The following is an 11,348-nucleotide window of genomic DNA, read 5'->3' as shown; positions in this document are numbered from 1 at the left end:
AAACATCATTAGCGCGTGTAATTATTTTAAAAGCGCTTCAAAGTGTATCAATGTGTATGCTCTGTGTTTGTTGATGTTTTGTTATCCATTTTGTATTTAATGTATCAACAGTTTTCTTGAATGCAGGATCTTCAAGGAAAACATACTCTGGTCTAAATAAGTTGGCATTTCGTAGTTTCAACGAGTGGTATACATCCAACGAAACAACCGGTAAGTGAATGGTGCTTATATATTAATGGGCTGCATGAGTGGTGTGTGTATTTCGATGAACTTTGTGAGTCAAAATGAGTGAGTCGGCAACTTCAAATCTAGGGATTTTTTTTTGCCTATTGCTGGTGCTGCCAATTCGTAGTACAGTGCACAGTCGTAGCTACACGTTAGTTTTTTTCTCTTTATAAAGCGTGATGCGTTTACGCGTATTATATGGATGAATGGTAGGACATGTAAATTGAACCGACTTGAGAGTACGTTGTTGACGCATGGCAACGGAAAGAAGGGTTTACAATTATTTTGTGTTTTAGTTCGTTTCCTCATTGTCATTCCTTCACAAAGTAAAAGATGATACAGAACGCGCCCGCGCAATAGCATTCAAAGAAGAATCTTTAGTTGACTCTTTGGTTCACGATATGAAATCTTTAATCAACAAGAACAACCTCTGCTGTTATCTTTGTTTTTGGTCGAGTCTTGTTCGTTTATTAAACTGTGTGGGAGTCGTGAATCGGTCAAACAAAAATAAAGATTAAAAATGTTATCATAGGTTTGGGTCTATGAACATGTTGCGGCAACATTTGTTCAATGGCAACATTTCTGGTTTTTCGTATATGGGCGTCCCCCGGGTTAAGACCCCCTCGAGTTACGACGATTCGCATGTACGAACATTTAGTTTTTTACAGTTAAAAGTAAAATGTGTAATATATATAATTTTTTGTATTTTTTAAATTTCTTGCTGATTAGCGTTACATTTACAGGCGGTTCCCGAGATACACGGTTAACGTCCGCAAAATACCGCGTATCTCGAATTTCCGCGGAAGTCGAATCTCGTGATTTCCTGCCAAAATATGGGGGTGGTTTTAGCCACTTTATATTACATATTTGATATTATTCTGGCTGAATATAAGAGTTTCAAACCTCTTTAAATTGTTTCTAACATTTGATCAATACGGAAATTATTTGGTATTTCATAATGGATGTTGCAAATCCGTACAATTTGCTCAAAGAATTGACAAATTTAGAAAACCGCGCATCTCCGAATCCTCGTATAAGAAGTACCGTGTATTTCGGAAACTACCTTATACGCTCGGTAATCCGAACCTCGATAATCCACACTTTTGACAACCAAAATCGTACGAAGAACAGCGTTCGGTCAAAAGTAGTCATATTTGATTAAAAAGATAAATATAGTAACTGCACCAGTACCGGGCAGGTTAGTGCAGAAGAATTTTCTGCAATGTTCAAATTAAATAAATTAGTGTATGAAAGTACTTAATGTTATCAAAAATATCCATCAAACGTTTATATTTTGGCAGAAAAACGAATTAATTAGAAACGTTTATGCGGATGCTTCTGGAACGCATAAACCGCGGATCTCGGGAACATACTGTACAATGGACAGCGTGTACAGGCTGTCCCCGAGATACGCTATTAATGGGGACCGAGAAGAAATCGCGTATCTCGAATTTCCGCGTAAGTCGAATCACGTAATTTCCTGCCAAAATATAGCGAATTTTCATGTAATTTGGCATGTAATGGGTTTTTTTAGCTACTAAATTAATTATTCGATATGATTTTGAATAAATATTACAAATTTACTCCTTTCTCAATGAATTTTAAAGTTCGACTGTATTTGGAACCGAAAAAATGTCCCAACGTAAGTCGCTCGAGTCGGGCCGGGTCAAGGTAGGTTCAATACCCGATCCGAACTCGCTGCACCAACGGGTCGGAGTTGCTTATGCTTTCTCGCACCTACTCATTATTCGAGTAGTCCCGAACTCGCTGCAATCACGGTTCGGACTGACCTGAGCCGACCCGAACTCGTTGCATCAACGGGTCGGAGCCGTTTATGGTTTCCCGCACCTACTGAAAATTCGGGTCAACCCGAACTCGTTACACACGTGGATCAGATTTGATTCCGACCTAGCGCACCCGCTGCACCAACGGCTCGCTATTGATTCCGATTGGATCGCACCCGACTTAAAGTCAAGTCGTGAAATGAATCGTCTGACCCTTCACTACTGCAGTTGCATTCAACATAGCTTGTCAAATCAAGTAAAAAACCCTGTATCAATCACATATACAGTGGCGGTCACCTAAAGTCGGACACCTCATATTTTCACCTATTGGGGCGGTTTCCAATGACCGATCGATGACCACCGATAGTTCATTCTGTACAATGATTCATCGATGAACAGGTTTTTGGTTCATTTTTAGCCAAAATATGTCCACTGGGGGATTGTTGAAATTTATTTCTGTTCATTTTATAGTCAGTATGGATCTTTTTGGTTCGTTTTTTATTCATTTTATGAAATTTTTGTTTCCTGGGTCGTGTTATACATATAACTGAAGTTCATTTTTATTCATCAAGTTTATCGCTATCTATCGATCATCATCGATCGTTGGTCAGAAAGGCCCTCATTAGCCGGCATCGCGAATATATGAACTCTTTTTAACAGTCGTTTAAAGTTCATTTTGGTTTAACCGAGTTCATTTGTTGTTCATTCCTGTTAAATTAAACGATTGTCAAAACAGTTAGCGACTGCTCGATATCGCATATAGGCAAACACGGGTAAAAAATTCGAGCAGTATAATTAAACGACTGTTAATTTGTATCGCATACGCTATTGACAGTCGTTTGTTTAACGGCGGCATAGGACCAGTCATTAAAATTAACAAATGAACTCAATGCGTTCGCGATGCCAAATTCTAGCAATTTTTAACGACTCTGGTTAATTTTTAACGACTGTTAATTTTAAACCAATTCATTCGCGATGCCAGCTATTATCTGACTTTGCTGCACCCTGAACAGTTGTCTTCTTCTTATTTTTCTTCTTCTTATTCTTCTTACTCCTCATAGCAGGATAGTTAGTCCTACGTATGACACGGTCTATTTGGGGCTTGAACCCATGACAGGCATGTTTTTAAGTCGTACGAATTGACGACTGTATCACGAGACTGGATTTAAACTGTCACTAGACCACTCATCGGAAAACTTTTTCACACTCTTCATCTATGTCGCTGCAAAAATTCAGACCGATATCTTTTAAAATCTCGGCACACTATGCATAAATGTGATAAAATGTATGAAATGTATGCGTTCCACAGAACGTTGGACAGTTTTCATCTCGTCTGCGGTCTCGTTTGCCTTCGTCCTCGTTCGGGTTCGTCTTCGTGGATGAAGATCGATGGTCATGAGTTGAGCGATTGGTGCATGTTGAGCCATGCGAGAAACGTTACCTCGTAACACTACGTAACGCTGCTTGTTGTCCAGTGTCGCCACAAACCATTTGATATGAATTATTAACCGTTGTGTCAATGACCAAATGTACACCTTCATCTCTACGACCGGCATACCCGGGTATCCCATACATTATGTATGGGGAATTAAACTTTTTTGTGCTAAAACTTTAATAGCAGCTGGTATCGCGAAAGAATTGGTTTAAAATTAACAGTCGTTAAAAATTAACCAGAGTCGTTAAAAATTGCTAGAATTTGGCATCGCGAACGCATTGAGTTCATTTGTTAATTTTAACGACTGGTCCTATGCCGTCGTTAAACAAACGACTGTCAAGAGCGTATGCGATACAAATTAACAGTCGTTTAATTATACTGCTCGAATTTTTTCCCCGTGTTTGCCTATATGCGATATCGAGCAGTCGTTAACTGTTTTGACGGTCGTTTATTTTAACAGGAATGAACAACAAATGAACTCGGTTAAACCAAAATGAACTTTAAACGACTGTTAAAAAGAGTTCATTTATTCGCGATGCCGGCTAGCTTCTGTTCTAGTCGTAGTTTTTGAATGAAATTTGAATAGAAAGTCCATACATTATTGTTCTTTGACATTGCGTTATTGGTAGAATTTTAAAAATTCATTTAATAATTTTTATATAACCTTCAACTAATGATTACTCGTTTTGGTACCAAAAACAAGTCAATAATACTGCATATATTATGGAATTAATTCATCATAATTTATTTTAAACTTTTTTAACGTGTAGTTCAAACGCAGGAAACATTATTAAATTAATTGTTTCAAACATACTTTTCCTTATAAATATATAAGCTTAATTTACATTCCGCAAAAGAAAAAAGAGTAAGAAAATAAATTTTGATTTGATTTCAGTCCCCACAATGATCACACTTTGTTATAATTTTGGAGTGCTGTGTACAAACTGGTTTCTTACATTAATCGCAAACTTTTCTAGTAGGTCGTTTTTTAACACAAAGGAAACGTGTCCCGGTGTGCTTAACCCTACCACTAGCGTCCCATTTAGTTGGAGTCATTGTTTCATTTGTATCTGGTGATTTTATAGGACCTCCTTTCATAGCCTCTATACCGTGGCCTCTACGTGGCCCGAAGTGAAGCATAATTTGTATATCAGTTGATCGAATTTCTATTTCTGGCATTGCCAATTGTTCACACAGTTGTTGAAGGAACATACGTCTCTTGTTTGTGGACGTGTTATATTGAGGATTATTTTATTTGTACAATACGAATGCAGCAAGAGCTGCTACATCTAGCATATTGTAAAAAAAAAGCCAGTGGCCACCTATTAGTTTTTCTTTTCGTGGTATATTCTGACAAATACTTGTCCATATTGTCGACACCGCCTTTCAATTTGTTGTAGTCGTCGATCATTTTAGGCTTATTCTTAGGTCCTGTTATTTCCATGTCATAGTGAGAAGTAGACATGAGGATAACGCACTTATTTTTTTTTTTGGGACGTATGAACATAAACATACATTCTCACTGAACCCAAATAAGGTTGATTCAGGTATCCTTCCTTTTGGGTTGACGAAGAATGCTGGAACAAAAGTACGTTTTTTGTTCACAGTGCCCAAGATTGATAATTTATAGTCTAGCATTAGAGAGAGTGCTAAATTGTACGATGTAAAAAAATATCACAAACGACATTTCGTCCACTTCCTCGGAACATATCGCATAAATCCTTCACCACACGTTCTCCTTGATTTCGTTCTCTTTCACCTGATGTTTTAACCAAGAAAAAGAAAAGAAAACATCATATCTCTCTTAATTTTTTTAGGGAGTATGATAAATTATGTAACTATCTATTTACCTGATATTGCCATGCCTGTATATATTTGGCCTTTTAGAGGGTACGATGATAAGGAGTCACAAACCCATCAAACTTTTATTGCGTATTTAGCAGGTTTAGACGGCATATACTGCGTAAAACCTGTGCCTCCACGAAATGCAAAGAGCTGTTCATCTACGGTGACATTTGTTCCAAGCACATAACCCGATTTTAAATTAGCGTAGAGCATTTGAAAAACATCAGATATAGCGGCTGCTTTATCCATCTTCTTCCGCTGCTGTCGCGTCTGACCATCATCGAAACGGATAAACCGACTGATCGACCAGAATCGCTGAATGCTCATTGAAGCGCGAAACATTGGATGGGAAGATGTTTTCCACAACTCTGTAACTGGCATGTAGCATGTAGGCATGTAGTAACACACACCAGCTAAGAGAAGCAACCCAATGTATGCATCAAATTCTGAGCTTGTCAGAGGCTTCCAATATTTTGAATGCACCCGATCACTTTCATTCGAATTTTGGAAGCATAGAATTGCTTTCCTATTCGTTTCTCGAATAATCAAATCACACATTTCTTCTGTCAGCAGTTGTTTAAATGTATGAACTATGCTTAAACCTTTTGTTTTTTGATGGACCTGTGTTTTTTTATCTGAGTATGTTGTGTGCTAAGATTTTGTGCGTGTTTCCAGGATGCTCGCTGGACCAAACAGTGCCATTTTTTTATTTGTACTCTTCCGCAGTATACTCGTCCAGCCACTCTTCAGAATACTCGTCACCTGAATCTATCAGGCCTATTATTTTACTCGAATGACATTCGATTCCGTCGGAAGCACTCGAGTCCAACGGGAGAAAAATTGGTATTGTTTTCGCCATTCGAATCGATGAAGGTTTCGTCGACATTTTTATTCTAGCATCTGTGTGTTTGACAGCTGGTCGAAGCAATCGGCGGTCGGAGTGAGTGTAAACAAACGGATTCAGCACTTCTGTAAAATCATTTTTTTCCATAATTTTGTTAGGAATGAGGTAAATATGAGTGATGAGAGTGTTGATAAACTTATGTTAAACTTAATTACACACGTAGACAGTACCTTAAATTTTTTGTGAGGTTTAATTTGCGCGTTTCCGACAGCTTGAGCTGTCGGCAGAAAATCTCTCGAATGCACCTTCCTGTTCGAGCAATACGGTACGGAATTTTACTTCGTCGACTCGAATCTGCCGATGAGTTACTCGAAGCGGAACGTCGCTAGCAAAACGATACAAAAATGAACATAATGAACGTGCGAGTGAATCTTCTCGAATGTCGAACACAATATAATAGGCCTGTATATGATTATATTCTGGGACCTGTAGTTCTTCTGCGTCAGAATCATTCAGAGCTCCACTTACTAAACAATCATTTTGGTCCTCGCCAGTGGATGGAAAAAGTAAAACTTCTTCGTCGCTTCCTTCTTCAGCCATTTCCTGCAGTCTCTGTTGATTATATCTCTCTCTTTCCTCAAGGCTAAGCTCATCCAGTTGTTCAATTGAAAGCCAGTCACTACTTTCCATAATGGCAAATGAAATATAAATGTGATTCACAGTTAACAGAAAATAAATGCTCTTTTCGGTTTATGCGGACAATGTGAATCAACAAAAATCGGAGCGTACTAGAGTTTCCGCGAAACTGAAAAGATTTGACAGACAGCTTGACAGATCGTTTATACTTATCCTTTGATTTCTCATGTCAGGGTGGCCACTCAACCGGGAAAACCGGGAAAACCGGGAATTAGCCGGGAATTTTATTTTTCCGGGAAAAACCGGGAAAACCCGGGAAATTCTCCAAAAAAACTGGGAAATTATCACAAACTTTGGCTATCACTGCTAACCATCGTACTAAGTGCATTTTCAATTAATGGGATGTTTTGTATATTGTTCCCAACTTAGGCAGCGGTAAGAACCTAGCCGCATGCGATTTTGCCGCATGCTTTTGTATGGGATTTGACGTCAATGACAGCACTTGCGAATCAAAATCAAAATCAAAATCATTTGATATTGCCGCATCGTCGCATGCGATTTTGTTACAGATGTCAAATGTCTAAAATCATATAAAATAAGGATTATCTTTATAAAGAAACAACAAAATATCATAATAATACCTTGAAAAGCTAGAAAATTGAGAAAACTCTTTTCTTGCCCCATGCGGCAAAATCGCATGCGGTGAGGTTCTAACCGTTACCTTACCACAGGCCAGCAACATCACACCAATGTGTAAGGACAACATTTTCCGTTTCTCACATATGGTACTCAATAGATGTACTATACTTCTCATTCGCACTGGTGCAATACTTACATTCACCGATATCGGTTCTTGCATATTTCGGGTATGGTGTGCCTATTCGATCTACCTTGCACTCGTCTTTTGTTATTCATCTCTCGTGAAGTTGCGGTCATGTCGAATTTAACGGTGGATTTAGTGGGCGATCCAAATTTTTGAACATAACGGATAATTTTTGTCCTTTTTAGCAATTTTACGGTTACCCAATCACACATCGCCTGTACATTGGCTTTTTGCATTTTGGTTCCGGGCCTGTAGCTTCATTCCGCCCGGGTGACTGGGTTCCCACACTGGCTGGCACTGATGATTGAGGTGGCGTCGCTTCTGCAGTTCGATCGTTACTACTTTGTTTTATTATCACATAAAGTACACTTCCCGTAAAACATATTCAAGAAAGTGTCCCAAAATTAAGAAAAACCCACTGAAATCTCCTGCATCTATTCGTGAGATGCATCATCAGCGTCGTGCGAGTAACAGCATAATGCATGGCTGCTGTTTAACAGGAAATCCGTTCTTTGCAGATTTGTATGCTTTCTCCAGTGGCTGGTTGGTCCATGACTTCCGGTTTACCTTTTTTAAGGTTGTGTGATGACATCTGTTAATTAACAATTGATAGCAGATGAAAAATATCTATGTCATGGGGTCTTTACACGTTATTGTCATGATGCTAAACCACCAAAAAGCAATATTTGTAAATTTCATTGTTTCATCAGTATTTTGCTCATATAAAACTTCCGAAAATATACAGAAATTCATATTTAAATAGCATAAGATCCATAGTAGCCAAATTTGATCCACAAACGAGTGCACGATTGAAATTTTGTTTGTACAAATTTGATAGAAATCATGCCAAAAATGGTTCTCAAATGTGTTGTCACACCTCCAGATTGGATATTATATTGTTGAATAATTCACTAATAACTTTTATCCAGTTTTTATGACAAGTGTCCACCTTTCCCGTAATGCCCGTGTTTACTTACCATCTTCTAGATAACGATTTTTGAAAACCTATGACATACTTATTTGGAATTGAAGTATCGATAAAACCGGCAGGCGAAGCATAGTGTACCGGGAAAACTCCAAAAAATCCGGGAAAAACCGGGAAAAACCCGGGAATTTAAAATCCAGATTCGAGTGGCCACCCTGTCATGTACATATCTCATTGAAAATTCATAAATTTCAGTTATTCGATAATTCAAAAAATCGTAGGATATACCCATTTTTACCTTTATGTTACACATTTTACATTAAACTTCGCGATAAACTTTTCCTGGCTATTACAAATTTTCATAAATATCTTATCATAAAATAATTTCACTTTTCGTACGATATAACCATAATGTACAATAGCAAGAACTGAGATAAAATAAGAAACATGCACAAAAATAATAAATTAGTTCCGTAACATCTGCAGTATTACTAAGTTGTTACTGATACAAAAGTGAGTGATCATTAGTTGAAGAATAAAAAAATCAAAACAATTTTTAAAATTCTATCAACAAAACAAAGACAAAGAATAATGATGTATTCACTTTCTCTTCAAATTACATGCAAATCCTACGACTAGAACAGAAGTTATTAAAGTTTTAGCGTAAAAATGTTTCATTCCCCATACAATATGTATGGGATACCCGGGTATGCCGGTCGTAGAGGTAAGGGGTACAAAAAGTATATCGAAGAAAAAAAATAGTTCGATTTTTTGGAATTTTTTTTTTGCACGAAAATAAAGAGAATAAAAAAGTCTAAAGATACATGAAAAAAAATTGTCGTTGCGACTTCTCTGTAAAAAGTTAAAAGTGTAAAAGTTTAAAGATTAAAAATCGAATTCATACCCGGGTATCCGGTTGTAGAGTTGACGGTTAAAGGTTGAGTTTGGGTGGTCATCTGCGTATTACATAAGCTAGGCCATGCGCTTTACCGTCCGGATTAACCAATTTAAATATCAGAGTAATTTTAAAGCGGGTATCAAAAATATCAATGCATCAATAAAACAAAAGAAAAACTGTCTAGGATGTCGCTAAGTCAGATAGGTTAAGTTTACCAATTATGACCATAGTACCAATACAGGGTTTTCTACGATTTATTGGTCAGTTCCCATAATTTTTTGGGCTCATCTTACGATTTATTCATCGTATCCCAAAGATTATTGGTTAGTTCCCACAATTTATTGGTATCGTCCGATTGGATATCAAACCAAATTCCATGTCCTTCGTATAATGTTCGGTGTTTATTATTTGGCTTAGAGACTTTACAGCATATAAGAACTACTGCTCAGATAACTTTTATGCATAAATTATTAATTGGAGATTTTGATGCACCTGACATTTTAAATTTTATTTGCTTTTCTGCTCCCTCTAGAGGTCTTAGAAGTAGAGAGCTACTAAGAAGCCCTTTTCGATCGACTGGTTTTGGTACCAATGATCCACTGCTCAAAATGATTTATGTTGATGATAGGTTAGGGTTATCAGCATTTCAATCAATCCGTTAATCAGCTGCGTCAGCATTTTTGAGTTAGTTCTAGGGCCATACTTTAAACATGTACACTGTAAGCATTTAGTTATTTAGGCATACTGCCCGATCACTTTGATTTAAATAAATAAATAAATAAATAAATAAATAAATAAATAAATAAATAAATAAATACAATTGATCCAAAAAATTCTGGGAATCGGCCAAAAAATCGTGGGAAAGCACCAAAAAAAAAAAAAAAAAATGGGAACCAACCAAACATTTATGGGAACCAACCAATAATACGTGGGAAACCCTGTAATGGCCATGACGACCAATATTTTTGCTTTAAAACAGTTACTTTTCTTTTTGCACCTACGGATGTATTTATTATATCAAATAGGAACATTTTTAAACATTTATAATTCATTTGTTACATGCCAGCAACTTCCATTTATATAATATCATTCTATTAAAATGTGCAACCATGATTTTGGCCATCTCTTACCATCTTGCTACGAGCAGCACTGTAGGATATTAGTAATTTTCAAGCAAGTCTGTCAGCATGGCTGTAATTTTCAGTTTAAACAATGTGTCATGCAGTTTAGTGTCAAAAGTTATCTCCTACAATCTACAGTGTATTTTATTGAAGGAAAAAATGAAGTTTTCGTCGGAATCGATTCCGGAATTAGAATCGGCTCCGAAATTGATTCCAGATTCGGCTCCGAGACTGGCTGCGGAATCGGCTCCGAAATTTGCTCCGGAATAGGTTTCGGAATCGAAATAGAATCCGGAATCGGAATTGTCTACGAAATCGGAAACGTCTTCGAAACGCAGTCGGTTTCGGTATCTCCATAAGAAAATAGGCGTATGAGTCCAATGTTGTTAAGTATTAAAAGCCGCAAAGAATCAAAACTTACTTGTAAACGATCCATCCATCTTTCCAGGAATGTTTCTTTAGTTTCAGATGTTGTAACATCATCAAATTACTTATTCTATTTCACATAACATGTGATGTTTAATATGTTAGGCATGTCTTACAAATTACAAACTAAATCGGTAATTTTTACAAGAGTTTGTGTTGCATTTTCGATGTATTTATAAAATTAAGACCAATGATCACTTACTTTTACTTATCCGGCGCTACAACCGCTTTGCGGTCTTGGCCTGCCTCAGGAGTGTCTGAAACCGCTCACGGTCTCGCCCCTTCGTGTTCCAGTCCGTTATCCCGGCCTTAATAGCGGACGCCTCCACGCCATCTTGCCACCTCAATTTGGGCCTACCAATGATCAACTGTGACTAAAAAACAGC

The 11,348-nt window shown here is 37.4% G+C and overlaps 1 protein-coding gene across 13 annotated transcripts in view; it reads left to right on the top strand.

Moving 5' to 3' along the window:
• LOC1278540 (homeobox protein extradenticle) overlaps window positions 1-11,348 on the top strand; it is a 51,615-nt gene that overhangs the window by 1,635 nt on the left and 38,632 nt on the right. For 8 of the 13 annotated variants that reach the window (XM_061651070.1, XM_061651065.1, XM_061651069.1 and 5 more), the window contains exon 2: window positions 112-210. The exons of 2 other annotated variants lie outside the window; for them this stretch is intronic. The gene's annotated coding sequence lies outside the window, so the exon portion shown is untranslated. The remainder of the gene's footprint in view (window positions 1-111; window positions 211-11,348) is intronic. 3 more of the 13 variants (XM_318146.5, XM_061651064.1, XM_061651074.1) reach the window with 1 other exon arrangement.

The sequence above is a fragment of the Anopheles gambiae genome, chromosome 2, assembly GCF_943734735.2.
Source record: "Anopheles gambiae chromosome 2, idAnoGambNW_F1_1, whole genome shotgun sequence".
NCBI classification, from domain to species: domain Eukaryota; kingdom Metazoa; phylum Arthropoda; class Insecta; order Diptera; family Culicidae; genus Anopheles; species Anopheles gambiae.
Note: the sequence above shows the minus strand (reverse complement) of the source record. Positions and strands in the feature narration are given on the sequence as shown.